Source organism: Pteropus medius, unplaced genomic scaffold (genome assembly GCF_902729225.1).
Source record: "Pteropus medius unplaced genomic scaffold, Ma_sr-lr_union100, whole genome shotgun sequence".
In the NCBI taxonomy this organism is placed as follows: domain Eukaryota; kingdom Metazoa; phylum Chordata; class Mammalia; order Chiroptera; family Pteropodidae; genus Pteropus; species Pteropus medius.
The window spans coordinates 15831994-15846448 of record NW_024345601.1 but is presented as its reverse complement, the minus strand read 5'-3'; the positions used below and the strand labels follow the sequence as shown (position 1 = coordinate 15846448).

Sequence of the window (14455 nt, the reverse complement as noted above, 5' to 3'; positions counted from 1 at the left end):
GAGCTCCCCTGGGCCTGAGCCAGCACTGGTCATCAGGGTGCAAGGTTTACCCTACCTCTGCAGCTTTTGAACAGTTGACTACTAATGAGTAAATGCCCCTTGCTGTGGTTTATGGTGGTGCCCAAAGGTATTTTTGGCGGGAATGCCATGTCATACTCAAACATACAAATGTTGGGAGAGTCTCCTAAGCCAGGAGACTTAGGAAATATATATGAGATTGCATGTGCCAAATGGAAAGCTTTTGAAAGATGACGCTATACTGATTAGTAGATGGGAACAAATATTAATTTATTTCATCATTGGCTTTAGATAGAGCACAGAAACTTCTTTTAGGCGTTAAATATTTATTTTAATGTGCTTCAGCTCTTTCAACAAATGTAATTAAAGTATCAAAAGGGTCAAATTTGTGATACGTGATATTGTTTAGGAGGAGGTTAATTTTCAAAAAAGTGAGTCAATTTGTGGTTCAAAAAAATTGAAATAAGAAAATTGAAAATAAGAAAACAATAGTAGTAAACCGATTTTGTAAGATTTCAATTGATGGTACCGTAATGACCACAGTTAAATTAACATTTGTCTAGCCAAAACAGCGGCTAATGCATCCACCCAAGCTATTGCTGGCTGTTATTGGGAGAATACAGTGAGGACAGTCTACAGAGTGCAACCCAGAGATATACTTAAATTTCAAGGACTAGTTCCTGTCCTACCACGGAACATATGTCCTTTGTTCCTGTAGTTCTGCCATTTGAGATGATAGCCACTAGTGGGTATTTTAGCATTTATATGTGGCTGGTACTAAGAGGTGTTGTAAGTGTAAAATACACACCAGATTCAAAAGATGTAGAAAGAAAGAATGTAAACATTTTATTAATAATTTATAAAATATGAGTTATATTTTGATATAAGAATAGTTTGGCTATATTGAGTTAAATAAATGATTACAATTAATTTTACTTATATTTACATTTTTAATGTGGATTTTAGAAATTTAAAGTACACAGGTGTTTTATTTTATTTCTATTGAGCCGTGCCCTCAAAAGAGAAAGCTCTCCCTTCTGCCTTTTCTTATTTTAGAATAATTAATAATCCAGAATATGATTTGCAATTCTAGAAGGAATCAAGTTCAGCGTTTCTCAGTTTTTCTCTTCTAATATGCTTATTTTAATCTGATTTTTTTTATGCTAAAATGAGTTTCTTACATATTAGTCACAAAGTCACACATTGTTGTGGCTTTTCTACAGTGTTGGGATCTCTGTATTTGCCCGGTGGCCTGAAGATTTTCTAAGATTAAGATTGATAAAAGAAAATGTCTTTGATTTTAATGATCCCAAAGCAGGTATCACATGAACTATTTTAAAAAAATGTATGTATTAATACCCAAAAGGCAAAAACTCACAGAGGAGTTGTTTTGATAACTCTCAGATAATAGTTCATGTGATAATGCTAGTGAATTCATTCAGAGAGTCTTAATCTGGGGATTAAAACGACACTCACAATTCTCTATTGTTGGCTTTAGTTTAAAGTTTTAATCTCTGGCTCATTCCATGTAAATTAAAAAAACATGAAATTACTACCAGCTGAGAAACTGATGTTTGCATATTAATGAGCATGAATGAATTATGATAGAGCTGGAAAAGCTATTGGTTTTCAGTTGTTAGAGAATAATACTTGAGAAAATGGGGATGGTACCCAACTGGTTCCTAGTTAATTCTTCTAATTTCCTACTTGAACTCTAAGCTTCAGAATGAATCTTGAGCTTGGAATTGCAATGCAAACAGATACCTTCCTCAGCCTTGCCACCTGCTGACTGTGGATGTTATGGGATGTTTGATGCTCAAAGGAAGAGTATGTCTTCAGCACCGCCACAGAATGGAGCTTCAACCAATAGTTTTGTTTTATACATTTTTACTATGGTAAAAAACACATAACATTAAATTTACCATCTTAAACATTTTAAGTGTACAGTTCAGTAGTGTTAACTATATTCACATTGTTGTTAACAGATATCCAGAAGTTCTTCACCTTGCAAAACTGAAACTCTGTACTCATTAAACAACTCCCAACCACCCCTCCCCCATCCCTTGGCAACTACCACTCTGGTTTTCGTTTCTATGAATTTGACTACTTTAGGTACCTCATATAAATGGGATCCTACAGTATTTATTCTTTCGTGACTGGCTTATTTCACTTAGCATAATGTCCTCAAGCTTCATCTATATTGTAGCATATGTCAGAATTTCTTTTATTTTTAGGGCTACATAATATTCCATTGTATGTATAAATTGCATGTTGTTTATCCCTTCATCTGTTTATAGACATTTGGGTTGTTTCCACCTCAACTATTGTAAATAAGGCTGCTATGAACATGGGTGTACAAAAATCTCTTTGTGACCATGCTTTTAATTCTTTTGGATATTTATCCAGAAGTGGGATTGCTGGGTCACACGGTAGTATTATTTTTAATATTTTTGAGGAACCTCCACAGCTATTTTCCATAGCAGATGCTCCATTTTGTAATCATACCAATTAGTTATTTATTTTGAAAAGCTCCAAATTTGACTAGTCACCTTCTTGTGGTGGGGGATATGTGTGAGGAGTTAGGTGGACCATCAGTTTTACACATGGTCAGAGTTTTCAACAAGTGAGTAAGATAGGAAAAGAGGCAAGGGAGTCAACTTCGTTTGAAAGGGAAGGATTCTAAGAACTCACCAGAATATCCAACCTGGGTAAGGAGTGATGGGAGGACAATGGCAAGGTTAATGAATAGTCATCATAGATTAGAAGTCTCTCTTAGCTTGACAGTTGTTGGTGTGGGACACTAATTTGAAAGTGGGATGCTAAAATCTAGGATGTCACAGGTGGTTTGTTTATTGGCATGGATTTAGGCTGGGAGTGGGTGGCTGACGTAGGGTGAGGACAAAAGAACAGGTGTGAGGCCAGGAGTTGGCTGGATGTTCTACCCGGGATTGAGGGCATGTTTGTAGAATTTAGGGAGGAGACGGGGGCGTGGGGGGAGTTGCAGGTGCTGTTGTCCCTCAGTGAATGATGGAGAAGGGCCAGGAGGTTGGGTTAATGACAAGGAGGTGTGGTGGGTGGTTTTGAGGGAGGAAGCCTGAGAAACTGGTTTGGAATTTACCAGGTGAAAGAGGCTTTGAGAATGTGGATGAGAGAGAATGCCCCCTTCTCTTCAAAGGTTGGGAAGGCAACTTCCTCAGGAACAGGTGAGGGGAAGAGTCAGAAGAGTCCAAGGATGTAGAGACTCGGAGTAGGATGAAAATGTTTGGGAAAGAAAGGAGCAGGGCCACGCAGGGAGACACAGAGAGTGTAGTTATAAGGCTGGTGGTGATGGTTGTTCTGGTGACATTCAGTGAAGGAAGCATGGAGTGAAATAGTTTTTAGGGTATTTTCTCATTTGTTTTAATAGAAGAGGTTTGCGTTCACACACACTTGTTTAGACATATAAAAATTCTCTGCAAGGATACAAAGGAGACTGGCAGCAGGATCGCCTCTGGGAGGGGAACTGGGGACAGACGAAGGAGGGGAGACATTTTCTTTATATCCTTTAGACCAGGGCTGTCCAACAGAATTCTCTGAGATAATGGACATTTTTTCTGTGTCTGCATTATCCATTGTGGTAGCCACAAGCCACATGTGGCCATCGAGTACTTGTCATGTGGCTAGAGTGACTGAGGAACTGGGTTTTTAACTTTATTTCATTTTAATTAAAATAGTCACATGTGGCTAGTGACTGCTGTATTGGACAATGCCCCTTTAGATGGTTTGATTACTTTTAATCTATATATTTTTAAAACAGACAAAGTTGTTAATAAATCAAAGTCCGGGGGATTTGGAAATGAGAGAAAGGTATCGATGGAGGGAAGGAGGTGCTGGAGGTAGAGGGCGTGGGATAAATTAGTGTAGGAGGAACTTGGCAAGGCCAAATGACACAGGGAATTTCATGCCTGTCTTAGCCATTCTCAGCCCCGTGTACCATGTAAGGCCACGTGGAAATACAGCCTCCTGCTGCCGTCAGCTGTGGAGGGCCATCGGGATGCTTGCTAGGGAAGGTACAGATTGACGCTCATTGCTCATCAGGGGTCTCTGACATTTTACATGTGATTGCAGCACACAGGTGGGAGTCTCCATGGAGGCTCCCCAGTCCCAGCTGTCTCTTCGGGCCATCCGTCAGCTACTGCGATGGAGAGGCGGAGGCAGATGGGAGGCTGCTCACCTTTACAGGCTTCTAAGTCTGCAGCACTGAGGCAAAAACACAGCTCAGGAGGTTGTTTGTTTGTTCCAAATAGACCTCCAAATGGCATTACGCTCAGCAGCCAGTTGGAGAGCTCTGGAGGGGATATTCTTCGAGAGGCATAAATCCTTTGTGTGTCTCCTCATGTGGAATAAATGGACCATACTGGTTCTTACCCAGGTGGGGCATTTGCTCCGTTTTCTTTTCCAATTTGCTGAGCCAAGTGCTTGGCCTGAAAACTACCAGTCGACAAGATGGCATGACAGTCCTTTGATTACTGGTTTCAACGGCACTGTCGCTGCTTTTGGAAATAGCTCTGGAAATTGAAAAAGAAAAGTCACTGATTCAGTTAAGAAATGATGGATTGGTAATTTGCTTTTGGTGTCTGATCTAAGTAGACTGCAAAGACAATGAGTTATATGAAGAACACATTAAAATAGTACCACGTCTGCCCCTCTTCTCATGAGATATTTGATCTGACCTTACATCGGGGACTCTGGGAAAATGAATTGCATTTCCTCCACATTTGTCTAGTGCTGTTAGCTTTACAAAGCTGTGGAGTGCATTTTAGCTCAAGAGTAGACCCTGAACCAGAGGAATGAATAACTTCGGAGATGCCCTCAGTGACTAATGAGAGCCAATGCAGAAAACAGAGACTGGACAGGATGACATGAACTCACCTGCCTTGAATAGTTCAATTTAGTCTTGCCTGACAGCAGAAAGACCTTGCTTTCTGTCATGAAAAGGGCATATGAAACCCCCTGTGACACAGACATGACAGTAATGGTTGTGCTGTGGACAGGACACAGTAGGGGAAGGAATGTTAGGTTCCTTGGTCTTTGTTATGAGTTGAATTGTTTTCCCCCCAAAAAAGATGTTGTAGGCTTAACCACCCCCAGTACCACAGAATGTGACCCTATTGGGAAATAGGGTCTTTGCAGATGTAACCAAGTTAGATGAGGTACTGATCCAGTATGATACTGAGGTCCTTATAAGAAGAGAAGAGACACAGAGATAGACACACAAGAAGATGACCATGTGATCACAGAGTAGAGGTCAGAGTGATGTGTGTACAAGTCAAAGAATGCCAAGGATTGTTGGCAAGCACCAGCCGCTAGAAGAGGTAAGGAGGGATTCTGCTCTACGGGTGTCAGAGGGAGTGTGAGTCCAACACCGTGATATTGGACTTTTAGCCTCCAGAACTGTGAGACAATAAATTTCTGTTGTTTTAAGCCCCCCAGTTTGTGGTGCTTTGTTACAGCAGTCACAGGAAACTAATACTGTCTATGAGAAGAATTCTCTGTCAGAACTGTACTCACCTGCTCTGTGACCTTAAGTGATTTATTAATCTTTCCAAAACCCAGTTTTCTTATGTGTGAAAGAGAGGAGGGCCATGATAGTTACCGAATAGCACTGTGGTGACAGTTAAACATGATGTTGTGTGTAACATCAATATATGCTCAAAAAACGTTAGGACACTTATTTTCCCTTGCTAGAGTTTTGAAAATGTTTTTTAGTTAGTCATACTGAGATAGTTTGAAATTGTTTGTTCTCTTGTTTTACTTTGATTTTCAAGAGCATGAAATAAAAGAATTGGCCAAGAAAATTGAAAAACTCAAACACAACTTTGGCATATGTAGAAAGTTGCTTTCGACCTCAAGAGATGGGAGTAGTAGTATAGTGAGGCAATAAGATTATTCCTTGATTTCCTGATTTCACCTCCAAACCCCCTCTACCCAAAAGAAATCTGAAACAAGATAAAGCAACATGTGATTATTGTAAAAGGTTGAGGTAATTCATAGAGATACAAAGAATACAGTAAAACTCACTTGTTATAGGGCCCCCAGAGCTAACCTTTTGCATGTGTAACACACACACACACACACACACACACACACACACTTTTAAACCCAAGTAGAGATGTACGTATACCCTTTTGAAAACTGGGTTTTGTCTATTTACCACCATGTTTTGAATATCATTCCATCACATGATAGAAATATGTTATTTTTTTGATAGCCATGTGGGTGTATTCTATGTATGGATTTAAAATATTTGGTTTAAGCAATTTTCTACTGAAGACGTGGGTTGTTTCCAGGGTCTTTGGGTTAGAAACAACCCAAAAGAACTGTCCTTACCCATTAGTATTTTAATGCTTGTCTTATTTCTTTAGAATAAATTACTGGAAATCTGGGTCAAAGAATTTGCTAATTTGTAGTTTTGATGCCTTGTGTCAGGCCGTGTTCCGAAAAGATCATACTGATTGACATTCCCACTGGCAGGATTGAGAATGTCACCTTTGCCAGCACTAAGTGTTATAATTCTTTTTGATCTTAGCCACTTGTCCAGGTGGAAAATTGAATTCTCTATGTTAATATGCTTTTCTTTAGTTACTGGTATAGTTGAGCATATTCTCTTATGCTTTTTTGGCATCTGTATTTCTTTGGGGAAATGAGTTGCCAGAATTTCAGATGGGATTGAGATGCCTTTTATTTCCGTTTTGGGACATTTCCCAGACTCCAGCTACTAGAATTTAGGTGACTAAGGAAGTGCAACTTTAGTAATCGATCAGGTCCTTCCTGCCTTGCCCCCTACCCCCCATATTCTTTTTTGCAATGCCATATGTTTTTCTTAGTCTAATTACCTGTATTTAATTTACATATTGGTATATTTGTTTATTATCCATTGCCCTCACAAGACTTTAAGCTCCCTAGGGTAAGGGTATTCCTTAACTATCTTATTCTTTTCATTTTCAATCCCTAGACTAATGCCTGGTACTTAAAGAGTTGCAGAAAGAAAGAGATTGAGCCGTGGAACCCTTTCATCTTATGTGAATTTTTGATATCCTTTATGAAGATGGTAATAAGTATTTACTGAGTGCCTGCTTTGTGCCAGGTATCATGCCAGGCTCTGTTAGGTAGAGGTATTATTTAACACTTGGTAGAGGAGGTAAATACTTTTCTCGAAGGCACGTGGCTAGTAGTGGATACAGCTGAGGTTTGAACTTAACGTCTTTCTGTTTCTGAAATTTGCTCGTTACCATTATGCAATGCTACCTTTCCAAATGATCATTTGCTTGTCTTGGTTTTACCAAATTTTTTCTCTTCCTTCCCCCCCCACACTTCCTCCTAGAAATGCCCCTTCCTAGCAATTAGCCACAACCCAAGGTTAATTTGAGGGACAGAGAAAGTGGTCATGAAGCCAGAGGAATTAAGGGCTATAAAATTCTCTAACTGGAAATGCAGTCCTGGGCTTTGGTTCTAACTCTGCAAGGTGGAGAAATGGTTGGCAGTTGGCCACACATGGTCGAACTTCCTGAGCTAGGCAATCTAGGGGCGGGGCTGGCATTCCCAGGAGGTGGCTTTCTCGTCCTGGATCCCCTGACAGATGGTTGTCATGACAAGCACTGCAGCCCTCCCATATCTCAAAGGCCTTGCCAGTGAGGACTTTTGTGTTGGCTACAGCTGGACTTGTTGCACACTCTTTGAAGGTTCGGTTCCTGTTTGCAGGATGCACTGGCACCTGGGTAGGGTCTGGTCAATCCTGGGCTGAGGGCTTTGCCATCAAGGAACAGGAGTCCACCTTTGTCCACAGCAGTGGCCTCTCCTGTGGCACCTGCTGTCAGGAGAAGGTATTTGCTGAATGGAGAATGTTCTGTTCCCAAGAATGCCAGAGCCAAACACCTGGATGTTTCACACCAAGGATAGTCACCCCTTGGAAACTTGAGCCTGGAAGGCACAGCGTTTGCCTCTCTTGGCTACGGTAGCATAAACCACTACCTGTGCTTTGAGGTGAATAGACTTAGTTCAGGAGCCCTCTTGGAAGTGAGATTTGAAGCAGTTGAGAACCAGGTCCTTCTCTCATCCTCCTCTCAGAAGAAAAAACTTTGTGCGCTTGGTTTCTCCATAGTTGTCTTTAAAGTTTTAGGGTCAGAGTTTTCATGGCATCGTTATTCTTTCTTCAGTCTCCAGATCTTGTCCTGCGTGTTAACTGTTCAACATTTTAAATTCTGTTTGATTTTGAGTGGTACTTGCCATTGACAACACCAAAATGTTGATGTTGGTTATAGCTGTGATGGCTTTCTTTTTTATACTTTTTGTATTTTCTGAAAAATATTTTACAAGGTACATATGTTATCTTTGTAATCTTATCAAACATACTTTTTTCCCTTTTGGAGAATAAAAAAAGCAAGCCAGTCTAGGAACAAAGAATAAAGCCCTCATCCATGCTGATACTGCCTTCCTGCAGTTACCCTACTGAGCAAAACAGAGATAACTATGTTTTTTAAAAAACAGCCTTATTATAATATAATTCTCATAGCATACAGTTCATGCATTGAAAGTGTACAAGTCAGTGGCATTTAGTATATTCAGAGTTGCGCATCTATCACCACAATCAATTTTAGAACATTTTCATTACCACAAAAAGAAGCCCTGCTCCCATTACCTCCCACTACTCCAAACTCCCTTCCCCCAGCCCTAGGCAACCACTAATATAGTACCTGTCCCTACAGTTTTGCCTATTCTGGACCTTTGTGTAAATGGAATCATATACTATGTGGTCCTTTGTGGTTTAGCTTAAAATGTTTTCAACATTCTGCCACATTATTACCCTGTATCCGTATTTCCTTTCTTTTTACTGCAGTATAATATAGTCCATCATATGGATACGCCACATTTAATTTATCCATTCATCAGTTGATAGGCCTTTGAGTTGTTTCACCCGTGGGCTATTCTGAACATGTCTATACACAGCAGTGTTTATGTGGAAATATGTTCTCATTTTTCTTGGGTTTATACATAGGAGCAGAATCGCTGGGTTGTATGGTAACTCTGTGCCTAACATGGTTAACTCTGTGTCTATTTTCCAAAGTGGCTGCACCATTTTACATACCTACCAGCAATGTGTGAGGGTTTCAGTTTCTCCACACCCTTGCCAACACTCGTTATTGTCTGTCTTTTTGATTCTAGCAATTCTAATGGGCGTGAATATCTCATTATGGTTTTGATTTATCCTTGACAGTTTGTATGCTTTCAAAAAAACACCCTTCCCTTGTTTGAGTCTTGGTTTTGCTTCCCACAAACCCTTAAGAAGTTGCTTTACCCCTGCTTGTAAAGTAACTCGTGTCTGAAGAAAGCTTCTTCCATGAGGCCCTCCACCCCCTGATGATGTCTTCCTGGCTTCCTTAACACCTTTGCAGAGTCTGCCTTTTGGCCTTACAGGCTGAGGCTTGGTTTTGGTGGCACAAGGACAGGGATCTCAGATTAAACATGCTCACAGAACTGACATGTAAAAACAGCATGCCGATTTATTAGTGGATGAAGTTTCTCCATCATAAGACCCTGTCTGGGTATCTATGTGGTTTCTTCCATTTTCTCCCTGTAAGTAGAAATGTAAAAATCCTGGGCATTAAAACAACAAGAGTTAAGTGAATACAGTGTTTTGTGGCATCAGGCTCTGAGAGCCAGATAGATCAGTGTGTACCCCAGAGATGCTGTTTGAGTCTAAAAGAAACCTCCTTTGAGATCAAGACACTGGCTAAGGTTCCTTCTCCTTTGGGTAACACATTTGGGAGGGATCCGCCAAGCAACCTTTTTAGTGTTTTCTTAGCTGACCAACCCCTTTTCTGTTTTATGACCTTTTTCTTTAGTTATGTTGATACTAACACCATCGGCTAGCAATGGAGGAGGCTTCCTATTTTTTTTTTTTTTAATTCTATATTTTCTAGCTTTTTAGGTTCCGAACGTAACAGCTGTGGGTTTTATATTCTGGCAGAAATCATGGCCTGGGAGCCAAGGGATTTTTGTAGAGTTCCTGTTTTGGTCTGAGAGGTTTAGATCTGATCTAAACGTTTAACCGTAGGACAGTCTTAAATACTGATTTTCTTACCATGCTTTGGGCGCTGTGCTAGATACCTTTTATGTTGTGTCTCATTTAATCTTCAGAACAATCCTATGAGATATAGGTGTCATTATTCCAATTTTATAGGAGAGGGCATGGAGGCTTAGAGAGTCGGTGACTTGCCCTGAGTTGTAGAACTGGGATTTTGAGGCAGTGCTGTATGTCCTGCCCTGGGCATTCGTTGTGTGCTGATGACGGGTATGACTAGACTCAGAGGTGAGGAAGAGTCAGGAGAGAAACGGCTGTCTGTGAACAGTGCCGAACCTTAGTTGACCCCCAGAGGGACGTCTCACAGCTTCTCCACCAGCTGGAGGGGCTCAGTGAGTGGATCTTCTTTCATTTTCCCTGTAGCCCAGAAAGAAGTCATTTTTTCAACTTGAGCAGCAAAAAGTGCATGTTTTAGGCCCATTTCTGTTACACATAAATGTAATTACCCTTGGGTTTCATGTCATCATCTGCCTTGGAGGTAATCAAGAAAAGAATTAAAAGAAAACATTTGAAGAGTTGAAAAGTGTGTGTGGGTGTATGTGTGTGTACACACATATATACACATATGTATGTACACAATACATAGAAGTAAATATATAAAATATATGTATAAAAATTATATATATTCTTAAATACAATTAAATTAGTGAACTTAAATTCTTAAAAATTTTTAATTTTTTAGTAAGGAAATGTAACATGAGAGCCACCTTAACAAATTTTCAAGCATATAATACAGTATTGCTACTATAGGCACAGTGTTGTACAGCAGATCTCTAGAACTTTTTCATCTCGCATAACTGAAAATTTATGCCCATTGAGCAACTTCCTATTTGCCCCTCCCCTTTTAACTTAAATTCTTAAATACAAGCCACTAGAAGGAAAAAATCTCTGAGAGGGTTTAGTACATGTGCAGAAAAGTTGTTATATGCCTTAAATGGCAGGTCTTACCCCCCACCCCCTTTTCCTGCCCTATAATTTTCCTAGAGTGACTGTGAGGACAGGCAAAGTTGCTGTATTAATCTATTTGCTGTTGTCTGTTGCTACAAATGGATTGTTTAGTGTGGGTGTTAGCACCCACCAAAATTTGTTCCTTGACATTTTCAGCCAGGAAATCTTTTGCTTTTTTCTGCGTGTGTGTTTTTAATGAGGAAACCCAGGTGCAAATATTGTCAGTGGTGTGAAAGTCTCCCGAACAAACCGTACTCTGACCTTACCTACTTTTATTTATTTATTTATTTATTTATTTATTTTATTTTATTTTATTTTATTTTACCTGGTTTTAAATAAAAATTCAAATTCTTGTCCTCTCCTAAGGTGACCGAGATAGAGAACATGGAAAAACCAGGTTATCATAGGTGTGATTCTTCTTGTATATGAAGGCATATGATGGAATCTAACACCAAGTACCCTGCCAGAACAGCAGTGGCATATGAAGGGTCTGTTGACAAGTCCTGTCTGAGAGATGGAAGATTGGAAAGTGACATATATGGGCCCCTGTATCTCAATAGTCCCTGTTATGTCTACTTTGAGTAGGCTATTTTGCTGGTCCCAGTTAAGACCAGCCTGGCTGAATATTTGCTCTTCCTCAGGGTTCATTTGGTTGTTTGTATTGACAACTCAGGAAAGGTGGTCATGGAGAAACTTCTTTTTTGCCTTTTCCAACTGTGGTGAGGATTCATGGATCAATAAATGTTGAGGGACTTCCTTGAAATATCAGTGAATATAAACCTCATCCTAACTTTGAATTCTCTGTAATCTGCATTTCTGGCTGGTGAATGGTGATCTAGGCATCTGGTTTCTGGTCAGATACATGTTCTGTCAATTTTGTTTCATATCTGAGAAGGTAAAATTGATTTTGAAAAAGTCCAGTTTTACCGATCAGCTTTCTCTCAGGAGATGCATTTTCTAACACCTGACTCTGGTAGGTATTTGTTGATTTAGCACGAGTTATTGAATGTCTACTGTTTGCCAGGTACTTTGCCAGGCACCGGAAAGCAAGAGACAAGACTGTTCCCATCCTTGTGGACCTCAAAAGAGGTGGGCGATAACATAATTGGCAGAGAGAAGTAAGAGCTGTAAAGGAAATCAGCTAGGGCGTGACAGAGAACGTGAGAAGGGAACCTCTGAAGTTGGAGTTAAGGTCTCAGAACTGATATTTTTGGACAGAGGATTTGGAGCAAAGGCCCAAATCAGCTTGATGCGTTTGAGAGTCAGAAAAGTAGGTGCCTGTGGTTGGGCCCAGTTAGTGAGAGGCAAAGAAGAAATGAACCTGGAGGCAACAGAGCTCTGGGACTCTTGGGAAGAATGTTGATTATAAGAGCAGTTGGAAGCCATGGGCAAGTTATTAAGCTAGGAGGTAAGTGATCTGATTATATAATTTACATCACAGAGCTCAGGTGGTTTGTCATGAGGGGATTCTGCCATTCCTGTAAATGTATGAGAGTCTATGTTGTTTATTTTTATCCATTTCACTGATTACAATTGTACCTATTTGTAGAACAAATGCATTTAGATTAACAGAAATTTTAAAGTGAAAGTTTTCCCTTATTTGTACCTACCTTCATCCTTTCTTCTCTCCGCCATTAAAGATAACCACAATCAACAATTTGGTGTATGTGCTTCTAGAATATTTTCTATGTAAATGAAATAGAATACACACCAGATGCTTTATATACACACATATTCACATATTAGGCATAAATGAAAATAGGATTTTTCTGGAATCTGCTTCTTTATCTTAATGTAAAACCAAGGACATTTAAAAATCCCCTGCCTGTATATCTAACCCATTCTTTTTAAGGGCCTCATGGAGTTCTGCCGTTAGCTATATAATTTCTTTCGTACTCTCCTAATAGGAAATCTGAGTTGTTCCAGCTTTTGCTGTTTTAAGTTGCAATGCCATTTACTGCTTGTGTATGAATCTATGTATACCTTTTTGTGTATTCCTTTGGACTCTAATAAGAGACTTTTTTCCTTTAATAAGAGACAACTAAACTGTTGAGTTTAAAAATCTGCTTGTGCATTCTAGCCCTGTCTGTATTCTGAATGAAAGTGAAAGCTGGTTTGTGGGAAGGAGTGTGCCTTATATGGGAGACCTGTCAGTCCCTGAGCATGGCAAGGCTGTTGTTTGTCACTGATCTGTAATCTGGGTTGTTCATGAGGTGGCCATTGTTATTGGAAATGCTGCCAGCCACAAATGCAGACAAGAATGAGGAACATATGGAGGGAATGGTAAGCTCACCTAGTTTATATGCACATCAAGCCGGCATTATTCCCCCAGCACCCTTCACTATGCGGGCACAGCTGCAGGTCTGTATGAGGTTGCTTTCCTGAATATCATGAGTAACTAACGCCAGGGACAGGCTTACAAACAATAGACTACACAAAGCTGGATCTGCCCTTTGCATAATTAACTGCGATTCTGCATTTTCAGAAATCTGATTGTTGGAGGCAGTGGCAAGCATATTCAAGATCAAATATACATTTCCTTATTATCAAATCTACATTTTGCAAATATCACATTCTGTTAAAAGCACAGGAGCTTAGGGAGGAGGATTTGGCTGATGGAAGGTCTTGGGAGAGAGTAATGATTTTCTGTATGTGTTTTTATACCCAATCCCTGTGACGATCCAAGAAGACTGGCCTGACTGAGATATTTGGGGAGGAACTGCATAGCACTTGGTGCTTGTTGTCTTCTGTTTGGTCATGAGACAGGGGTCCACCCTACTTCACTAGAGTTGGCCTCTGTTGACACTGCTTCTTTCTGCTCATTCACCAGCAGAGAGTTGGGCACCTGCATGAAAAACTCTATGGGGATAAATTTAGGATATTAGCCAAAGTACACATTTCAAGGGCCTATTAAAAGTGGAATTTTAATGGCAAAGCAGAACAAACGTAAATCCCCCTTACTCTCTTCTCTACATCAAAACCTCTCTACATATTTAAGCCGATAAATGTTGGCGCTCAGGCCGGAAAGAATCAAAGCATAGTTAAGGAAATGTAGAAAAGTATATAAATCAGTTTCTCTCTGGACCCTCAGCTTTATAATTTTTGATCGGCCCATTTCAAAGAAGGATGCTGTGTATATGCGTATGGGAAATTTTATTGTGGGAGAAAATACATTCGTACATTAGCTACTTTCCAGAAATAATTACTTTGATTTATTCTCCCTTCATTCCCACAGGGGAGCTGAGGTTATTAGATTCAGACCAGAGAAGGCATACGTTATTGAGTTAAAACAAAGGCCTTGAAGTAGTAATTCAGGTTTTTTCTTCTTCTAAAATAAAAATGATTTGGGTAGATTTATTGAAGAAGTCT

The 14455-nt window shown here is 39.9% G+C and overlaps 1 protein-coding gene across 2 annotated transcripts in view; it reads left to right on the top strand.

Moving 5' to 3' along the window:
• The window catches only part of TMEM163 (transmembrane protein 163), a 201783-nt gene that overhangs the window by 124529 nt on the left and 62799 nt on the right, over nt 1-14455 (top strand). The window lies entirely within an intron of this gene.